General features: G+C 42.8%; 1 long non-coding RNA gene across 2 annotated transcripts; it reads right to left on the bottom strand.

Moving 5' to 3' along the window:
- Nucleotides 1-3896: 3896 nt before the first annotated feature.
- On the bottom strand, nt 3897-9485 carry LOC142256537 (uncharacterized). 2 transcript variants are annotated; one of them, XR_012727535.1, is made up of 3 exons: nt 9347-9485; nt 5141-5233; nt 3897-4034 (listed from the first exon to the last, which is right to left on the bottom strand). It is a non-coding gene; the product is annotated as an uncharacterized LOC142256537 (long non-coding RNA). The 2 variants fall into 2 exon arrangements; XR_012727534.1 differs by lacking the exon at nt 9347-9485 and adding an exon at nt 8465-8531.
- Nucleotides 9486-10359: the final 874 nt, after the last annotated feature.

The raw sequence follows: 10359 nt of genomic DNA, 5'->3' as shown, positions 1-10359 counted from the left end.
GTACCCCAGGACCCCTGTGGAGTTAACAGGGTGTTCCTTATCCTCCTCGGCTTCCCGGTCAACGCTACTGGTGTACCCATCTGGCCTGACGTGTCCTACACACACGTGGCCAGTCGAGAGGTGGCCAGAAATGCTAATCGGAGGACCGCTCGGCCTGACGTGTCCTACACACGTGGCCGACAGGGCGCTTTCATGGCGGTCTTCCGGTCAACGCTACCTGGTTACCACCCGGCCTGACGTGTTTCCTGCACATGTGGTTGGTGTAGCGCTAGGTGCACCAAAACGCTAATCAGGTTGTCGTCTGGTCTGACGTGTCCCAACACACGTGACCGGTTCCCAGAGTTCCTGGGTTATCTCAGAGCCATCCAGCTCTATAGTCTCCGCCTAACCCTCAGGTGCCAGCAGCTCCTTTGTCATCTGGAGCACGGTGGGCCCCAACTGGCGATTAGGATATATACCCCCTGGTCCTAATCTGCCGGTCCCCCTGTAACATCCCCATTCACACTGGCAACCTTGTAACAATAATGAGTCACATGAACCAGAGGGGGAAAATTGCTAGTTGGTCGCAATATGGCCATTTTCACTTAGGGGTGTATTCACTTTTTTGCCAGCAGTTTAGACATTAATGGCTGTGTTAAGTTATTTATAGGGCACCAAATGTACACTGTTATACAAGCTGCACACTGAATATTTTACATTGTATCAAAGCGTCAGATCTTCAGTGTAGTCCACATATCTTAGCGCTACAGAGTGTAATTGTCTCCTTTTTGTTACTATGTTCAGGTTCAGCTTCATCTATTCACATTACAAAAGTAGGATTTGTCACGAGTCTTTTCCTTACAATACAGGGGTATGCCTTCTAACTGAGCACTTCTGCTCCTCAGCCTTAAGGGGGCTTTACACACAACGATATTGCTAACGAGATGTCGTTGAGGGCACAGAATTTGTGACGCACATCCAGCCTCGTTAATGACGTTGTTGCGTGTGAAACGTACGAACGACCGCTAACGATGAAAAATACTCACATAATCGTTGATCTTTGACACGTTGCTCTAATCCCAAATATCGTTGCTGCTTTTGGACACAGGTTGTTCATCGTTCCTGAGGCAGCACACATCGCTACATGCGACACCTCAGGAACGACAAACAACACCGTACCTGCGTCCTCCGGCAACGAGGTAAGTATCACTTTCTTTCGTTTGCTCTTCGCCCCTCCGCTTCTATTGGATGGCTGCTGTGTGACGTCGCTGTGACACCGCACAAACCTCCCCCTTAGAAAGGAGGTGGTTCACCGGCCACAGCGACGTCGCTAGGCAGGTATGTACATGTGATGGGTCCTAGCAATGTTGTGCGCCACAGGCAGCGATTTGCCGGTGACGCACAACTGACGGGGGCAGGTGCTTTCACCAGCGACATCGCTAGCGATGTCGCTGTGTTTAAAGCAGCCTTTAGGCTATTTTAATTCACCATATACAGGTTCCTATCCGTGCATAAATTGTAGGTTTTCATCCCAAATAGAGGCATTAGTTTTATACGGACACAACAAAAAGAGGTCACCTTGCCATTGCTTGTTGGGCTCACACAAAACTGGCCATTTGTATGTGCTAAGTATCTAAATTTTTGTATGTTTTTCATAGCAGTAATGCAAATCTATATTCCCATTTTCATTGTTCCCGATATCTTAGCTCTACAGGGTCTCCTATTTGTCCTATAAAAAGATATAATAAAAAGATCTACAAACATGTGAGGGGTGTACTCACTTTTGTTATATACTGTTTATTATATTTTATAATATCATTTTATATTTCATTTAAAATCCAGAATTTTGCTTGTTTCAGAAATTCCATCCTTTGTTTTTAGAACTTTTCCATAAAGTCATACACACAACACATTGTTTTGTGAATATTTATTGAAGTGTTCAGATAATCCAATTTTCATTAAAATATTTAGGCATTGGAAATTCTTTTTTACCTTTCAGTATTCTAAACAGTCAGATGTCAGAAGTTTACATCTGGTCCGATGATCTAAAATTTATGATTGCTAGAATATACTACAAATAGCAACATAAGACATACGGGTGTTGTACATCCCCAAATATACTATTTTACTTATATTTTACCATTTAGAAAAGCCCCAGCTCTCAAATGTAATGTAAAGAAAGAATTTTCATGTTATACAGTGAAAAATAGCAGATAACAGAGAGTAGTAGATAGGGATGTCAAACCGCGCCACTGACTCAGCCGATCCAGGAGATTATGGATTGATGTTGCTTTTATTCATTACACAGATCAAGTCAACGCGTTTCGGGAGTCACAGCTCCCTTCATCAGGACAGACTGGCAAGCAAAACAAATCAAAACAAGTGATTTGTTTTGCTTGCCAGTCTGTCCTGATGAAGGGAGCTGTGACTCCCGAAACGCGTTGACTTGATCTGTGTAATGAATAAAAGCAACATCAATCCATAATCTCCTGGATCGGCTGAGTCAGTGGCGCAGTTTGACATCCCTATCTACTACTCTCTGTTATCTGCCATTTTTTGGGTCCGCTGCCGTGGCTTGGATTTCTTAATATGCTGTTATAGGCGTTGTGACTTTCACAACCCCTATAGGTGAGTAAGACCACCCTCCTTGACTCCCCCCCATTTTTCTGGGGTAAGACCCTATTGCGCTTCTTTTCCACATTGTTTTCCTCTGACTGAATACAGTGAAAAATGTTATTACATTTATTACTAAGGGTAACGTGACACGGACAGTGTGTATTAGACACTGACTGTATGACTTTAGCCACATTTGTTTGACTCTGAAATGCTGCTGTGCTTCAGTGAAAAACATATTGTAAAAACCACCAGGGACCATGCTGCTTGCGGACTAGTCAGATAGAAAGGTCTCCTGGTGGCTTTTCCCTTTCAGGTGCCAGTGATGGACCAGGACGAGTGGGTCATGTCCACATGTTACCTTTGGGAGATATGGTATTATGAAATCCCAACGCTCAATTGATCACAGGTTCTCTGTGGAGTCTACTTGACTGTTATCTTGTATTTCAGTGGATTTACTTTCATGTCTTGCAGAAGAAGTTAAGAAGAATTTGACTTCTGGCTAAGATTACTCATAGCCTTAATCGCAGCTGTAGAATCTTATCAATACTCTCTTCTGCTATATTTACCCACTCCTGGTTTCACTCCATGCCGGTTATAAATCTTCTATACTGAACACTTTGAAGAAGCCTGTCTCTGAAGAAGCTGAGGTGGTTGTTTCAGTTGCTGCTGTGAAGTTTCCTGCTGGACAAGCCATGTATTGCTATTTGTTGTTTTTTTCCCCACCCATTTGTTTTACCTTCCTCGTGTTGTTTTATTGCAGTGGCGAGACTAGTTTCTTTCTGGGCACCGCATTAGTCAAGGTGAGTTCGGGGTAGGTGAGGGCCTACACACGCGATGGTGAATGGGGGAAGGACCCTTCTAGGGACATTAGGGAGTGCAGGGATCAGACTCAGGTGAGTGTTAGGATATAACATCACTTTCCTCTCCCTATCTCCAATGCCATCCCTGGTTTTCTGTTTGTGTTGTGCTGCTTGTTGGATGTCATTTCACATAAAGAGTGAAACGGACAGATATTTTCCTATGCTTGCATGCAGGGAGAGACCTGTCACTCGAGGAGAGCAGGCAGAGAAAAGCCACTAAGGTCCCTCCTATATGACTAGTTATCTTTGGAACTTGATTTCCTGCCGGCTTTTAAAATCCACAGCATTTCGGAGTCAAACATACATGAATGAAATCACATACCAATATCTGATACATACTATCCATGGATTAGTTTCCCTTTAAAACAGATCAGAGGAAGTGCATTAGAATTAAGGCTTTATCAAGCATTTATTCATTCATTCATTCATTCATTCATTCGTTTATTCATTTTTTTATTAATTGAGGACTGAGAGTCCATGAGCTTCTTCATATTTCTGTAATCCCAGTACTTCTGTCAAAGTTTAATTTGCAGGAAATAATTAATACAACTTTCAAAAAATATTTCTTCTCTGTCCCATCTGTTGGCACAAAAACAGTAGACATCATTAGGAAAAAAATATTTTGCATACAATACATTTAAACAATAACAGCAGTATACAGTGTGTCCACCCATATCCTATGCACCGCCATTAACTTGAGAATGGCAGCAGCTATAGGCATAGAAGTGGTGTCTAGGTATAGTAAAGTAGCCATGTGTTACGCAATGAAACCACCTATAGCGCCACCTGGTGGAAAACAATGAAGTTAGAATTTTTATTTCGAAAACGGAACAAGATAGAGAAAAAAAGTGAATTACAAAGTTTTGGGCATCATCAATTCAATACGAATCGACACCTTGCATTCAGAAATGCTATGATTAGAACGTGCAAAACTCACAAGGCTGCGGACGTGAAGCGATGCCTCATGGAGACCTTCCTACAAGTCATTGGGTATGGTGGCTGTGTGGAGTGGCCTCCACGCTCAACTGACCTGACCCCATTGGACTTTTTTCTGTGAGGTCACATCAAACAGCAGGTGTATGCGACCCCTCCACCAAATTTGCAGGACCTACGACGACGTATCACAGATGCTTGTGCAAATGTGTCACCTACCATATTGCACAACGTGCAGCAAGATACAGTATGCTGTGCAGAGTCCAGATGTGTATTGCAGCTGACGGGGGCCACTTTGAGCATCAAAGTTACATGAGCGCCATATGTGACCAGCATTCAATGTTTTGGGGGGGTCATGGGTTTCATATCATAGCATTTCAGTATGCAAGGTGTCAATTCATATTTAATTGATGATGCCCTACAACTTTGTAATTCACTTTTTGTCTTTATCTCGTTCTGTTTTCAAGATAAAAATGCGAACTCTGTTGTTTTCCACCAGGTGGCGCTATAGGTGGTTTCACTGCGTAGCACATGGCTACTTTACTATACCTAGACACCACTTCTATATCTATAGCTTCCGCCAATCTCAAGTTAATGGCAGTGGACAGGTTATGGGTGGACACACTGTATACAACAGCATATGTATACGTATAACAATATAACTGTTTTTACCTATATCAAAAGTTGTATTTTTTTTTTCATGCTTTGGACAGTAAAATGTCGACTTGCTTTAATAAATAAAGTTTGCTCACCTGTAATTAGTAAAATGATCTATTTATGATCTGAGCCACTTAACATCTTTGTGTTGGAGTGCGTGATGATTTCTTTTTGAATTTCTTCAAGAACTGGAGAAATAAATACTTTAGGTGTAATTAAATATTAGGATTTATTTAGAACTCTTGGTCAAGATTATTTTCTAATGTCATTACAATACAATGTTGTCTCTTGTTACTGTCAGAAACTGGAATATTTCTGATTTCTGATTAATTTTGTTACTCTAGATTGCTTTTTATTTTCTAAAGGGGGCTTTACATGCAGCAACATCGCTAGCGATGTCACTCGTGAAAGAACCCGCCCCGTCGTTTGTGCGTTACGGGCAAATCGCTGCCCGTGGCGCACAAAATCGCTAGTACCCGTCACAAATACTTACCCTCCTAGCAACGCTGTGGCTGGCGAACAGCCAATTTTCTAAGGGGGCGGTTTGTGTGGCATCACAGTGACGTCACACAGCAGCCGTCCAATAGAAGCGGAGAGGCGGAGAGCAGCTGCATGGAAGTCACGCCCACCTCGTTGCTGGAGGACGCAGGTACGGTGTTGTTCGTCATTCCTGGAGTGTCAAACGTAGCGATGTGTGCTGCCTCAGGAACGACGAACAACCTGCATCCTGAAACAGCAATGACATTTTGAAAATGAATGACGTGTCAACGATCAGCGATTAGGTGAGCATTTTTGATCCTTAGCGGTCGCTCGTACGTGTCACACACAGCGACGTTGCTAACAAGGCCAGATGTGCATCACGAATTCCGTGACGCCCAACGACATCTAGTTAGTGAAGTCATTGCGTGTAATGGGGCCTTAAGGCCTAGGACACACGGCATGAAAATCGGACAGAGTGGAGTGTGATAAAACATCGCATTCCACTCGGACCAATATTAAGCAATGTGTCAGCACACATGAGCGATTATTTTCTCAGCCCCAATCGGACCGAGAAAACAATCGTAGCATGCTGCAATTGAAATGCGAGACTTTTTCTCTCGCACCCATTCAAGTCAATGGGGTGAGAAAATGAACGCACTCTACTCGCAGTACACTGGTGTACCGCGAGTGCAGTGTGAGAATGGCAATAGTCGGCTATGGAGGAGAGAGGGAGATAAATCCCTCTCTCGCCTACTCCGTGCCGGCCCTCCCCTTCGCAGTGCCGGCCCGCCCCTCCTCAGTGTCGAACCATCCCCTGCAGCTGAGGTCCGATCGCATGATTGGATCTCAGTCGCAATAACACTCGCATGACACTCTGCTCCTGCTGTGCTGCCAGAGTGAGCCAAGTGTCATGCGAGGATCGCATTAGCGCCCCGGTGGTCCCGGCCTTAGGGAAACACAAGAGCAGCCTAAATATCTATCCCTCATTTTTTAACAGTGCTCTAAGGTACAAAGTTACTGAGGTCTACCTAGGATTTCTGCTCAGGATTTCTAAACAGGAATATATACAATTATTCACAGCAAGTATGAGGTGGTCCTGGGCTTGGTCCTCAGATGTCCCATCCATCTCAACAGGGTGGAGATATTGTGTGTGATGGTGTGGTCGACCTAGTTGGGTGCAAGGGTTTATGTTGTTGTTCCTCTGGAGCAGGAGTATATTGCTGACGTCTCAAGCAAACCAGGTCTCACCCACAGTAAAGACACAGAGGCAAACAGTACTCTTCTATAAAGTATTTTTGTTCAACATATTAAAATTCAAGCATGAAGTAACGGGCAGATCAATTTAGCACACTTTCTTCATATGACTTCAGATACATAAAAAGTTGTATGTATATATATATATATATAAAAATAAAAATATGTTGATATAAATATATAAAAACATATATATATATATATATATATATATATATATATATCAACGCATTTTTAATTTTATATATATATATATATATTTGTAAACTTTTTTTATATATATATATATATATATATATATATATATATATACATAGGGTGGGCCATTTATATGGATACACCTAAAAAAATTGAGAATGATTGGTGATATCAACTTCCTGTTTGTGGCTCATTAGCAAATGGGAGGGGGGAAACTTTTCAAAATGGGTGGTGACCATGACGGCCAGTTTGAAGTTGGACATTTTGAATCCAATGTTATTTTTTCCAATGGAAAGAGGGTCAGGGAACACATCAAACCTATTGAGAATTTCATAAGAAAAACAATGGTGTGCTTTCTTTTAATGTATCTTTATTTGTTCATTTGTTATTTTTAATTTTATGACCCCTTATAAAATGTGTTCAAACTGCTGCCCATTGTGTTGGATTATCAATGCAACCCTCTTCTGCCACTCTTGACACGCTGCAGAAGAAATGTTAGCACAGTCTTCCAGTATCATTTCTTTATGCACTGAAGATGGCACATTCCCTGAATTTTTCCAGCAGGATGGTACACCACCACATTATGGGTGTCAGGTCCGAGCATTCCTACATGAACAGTTTCCTGGAAAGTGGATTGGTCGTCATAGGCCAGTTGAATGGCCACTAAGGTCTACTGATATGACCCCCCTAAACTTTTATATTTGGGGTCATTTGAAGGCAATTGTCTATGCTGTGAAGATACAATATGTGCAGCATCTGAAACAACCAAAATGGCCGACTTCAAAATGGCCACCATAGTCACCACCCATCTTGAAAAGTTTCTCCCTCCCATATACTAATGAGCCACAAACAGGAAGTTGATATTGACCCGCCCCAGGGCCGTGGGGTACTCGGTTCCGGGTGTTGGTTAATGGGATTATGTCACGGGGGCCTGTGCCCCTTTCCGTGGCCCTGGTGGTCGCTGAAAGTCAATAAATAATAAAAATAAAAAATAAATAAATAAAAGTATTTCGTGACGCCACCTACGGTTCCAGTATGGTTACTGGGGCTGCAGGTCAGACCTCTGGGGTGATGGTTAGGCAGCCAGTTGTTTACACTTCCCGTAGGTGAAGCGGGGTCCCCAGGGCAGTTTTAGTAGTACACAGATATGGCGGTTTTTCTTCACAGCCTTTTCAACTGTCACTTTAGTGCAGCAGCCTATGGCTTCTCAGATGAAAGAAATAAAGTGCATCACACCAATTCATTAACTCTGACCAGGTTTTACTTGCAGGTGTTATTAAAAATGGGTTCAGTTTCTGATGTTACAGTTTTTGGGTAATCTGGGAACAGTTCAGGATCTCTGCACCAGGTCAGTTGTGAGGCCTCCCTGCTGCGCTATGTTTCTCCTTGGTCCTAGGCTGTCTGGAGCTATACCTTGTCCCTCTCTCACTGTCTTCACATTTATGGCAGGCGGCGGGAGCTTCTCTAAGGTGCACTGCTGTACTCACTGTGGTCCCTAAGCTCTGTGTAGCGGCTTTGCCTTCAGGTGCTGCTGCAGCCAGGAGATCTGCAGTCTCCCTGGCCCCCGGTCTTTATTGCTGGGCAGATTAGATCCCTCACAATCTCGGACGCCGGTGTCCGATAATCAGCGCTGTTCCTTGGGGATGAACCGGTCTGGCTCCACCTCCCCGGTCACTCCTCTTTTGCCTCACTCTTGATCCCTCAGGCGGTCACACAGTTACTTGTGCGGGCTAAGCACTGCCCTCTCCATTTTGATGTCTTCCCTCACTCTCTGCTCGCACAGTGTCCTTCTCTCCAACTGTCAACTGTCTCTCTGACTCCGCCTCCAAACCTGGATTTAAAGGGGACCTCACCTGAACTCGACTTGTAGAGCTCCCCCTCCAGGCTTGGAGTGGAAATGTTGTATGTGGGATTACCTAATGTGGAGATCCTTCCCTGCCCAGGTACAGGTATATTTGTGGCAACTGAACCCTTGGGTGCCACAATATCACCAACCATTCCCAATTTATTTAGGTGTATCTATATAAAGTATATAGGTTTTATATATCTTCAGTGGCAGGAATCCGACACCTCCTTACACAAGCATGGATCTCGTAAATGGAGAGGGATTGAAGCAGCTTATGGAAAAGTTGTAAAAGTTTTCTTTTAGAAAAGAGCTAAATCTTGTCTCTGTTATGACCACAAGTCCCAGAAAAAACACAAGTTTTGTGACCTGACTTAATAGCATCAGATATGCTCATGCAGCTGTTGTTTTTGGTCACAAGACTTGGAATTTCAGCCGTAAAATATTAACTGTAAATTAAAATTAAGTTTAGAGTTTGCACATCAGTAAATTATTCCTCTAGCATGAAGACTATTGTGACACTTACAATCATACTCGTCATTATTGCACAAGTCGCCTACGCAGCAATTCATAGACATTCGAAATTTCCCAGATTCTCTATCAGCTGAGCGCTTCTTTCCACAAACATGTGGATTAGCACAGCCTTTTTGGAGTCTTTTATAAGAAATTCCTTCTAATAAATCTATAAAAAGAAATACAAAATGTATAGATCTGAGGTTGTAATACAGTATTTTTACTTAAAGGAAGAATTGAGTTATACTCACTAGAGTAATAGTATATGGATTCAGTCATACAAAGATTATTACATTCAGCCTCAGTCTCATTACATGTGATGTTGTAGGATCTGCAGAATCTACATGTAAAGGAAAATACTGTAAAATAAAGATGAAAATTAAGTGATTTTATAAGCTGACAGCAATTCAGGTAAAAAGTTGAGCATTTTAGCTGCCATTAGAACCATATTTTCATAATTAAAGCCAATGGTACTCGACCATTGGTCATTGTCAATAATGATGGGTTAGTATGCTCGGCTCTAGCCAGGGTACTTGGGTAGTTGCGGTGCTCAACCATTTTTTGACGGTGTTCCGATGTGTCATGAGTCACACCCATCTGAGCATTAACTGCTCATTAATAATCACTGAAGAAAGGAATCCAGCTGGGTGCATCAACAGTGTTTCTTTATTCGTGCATGGACAGACAGTGCACAACTAACGTTTACGCGTTTCTGGCTTAACGCCATTAGTCATTACTAATGATGGGCGAGAATGCTCAGCACTGCTAGGTACTCAATCAAGCATCAGGGTGCTTGGATACTAGGCGTGATCGGCCAAGTATTGGATGTGTGTTCATGGAACATCAAACACAAAGCACAGGCTCGCTTCTTTGAATGATGTGAGCAGGCACCCTGGTGGGACTCACTTGCAGTCATTGAATCACTCTCACTGGGGGGTAAAAACAATGTTTTAAGATGTAATGCTTCCAAAAAAATCAAACCTCGTCCTCCCTTCCCCAGTTGGATAACTGAATATGGGTGGAGAG

Source organism: Anomaloglossus baeobatrachus, chromosome 11 (assembly GCF_048569485.1).
Source record: "Anomaloglossus baeobatrachus isolate aAnoBae1 chromosome 11, aAnoBae1.hap1, whole genome shotgun sequence".
Lineage (NCBI taxonomy): Eukaryota > Metazoa > Chordata > Amphibia > Anura > Aromobatidae > Anomaloglossus > Anomaloglossus baeobatrachus.
This window is presented reverse-complemented; position numbering and strand designations above follow the sequence as displayed.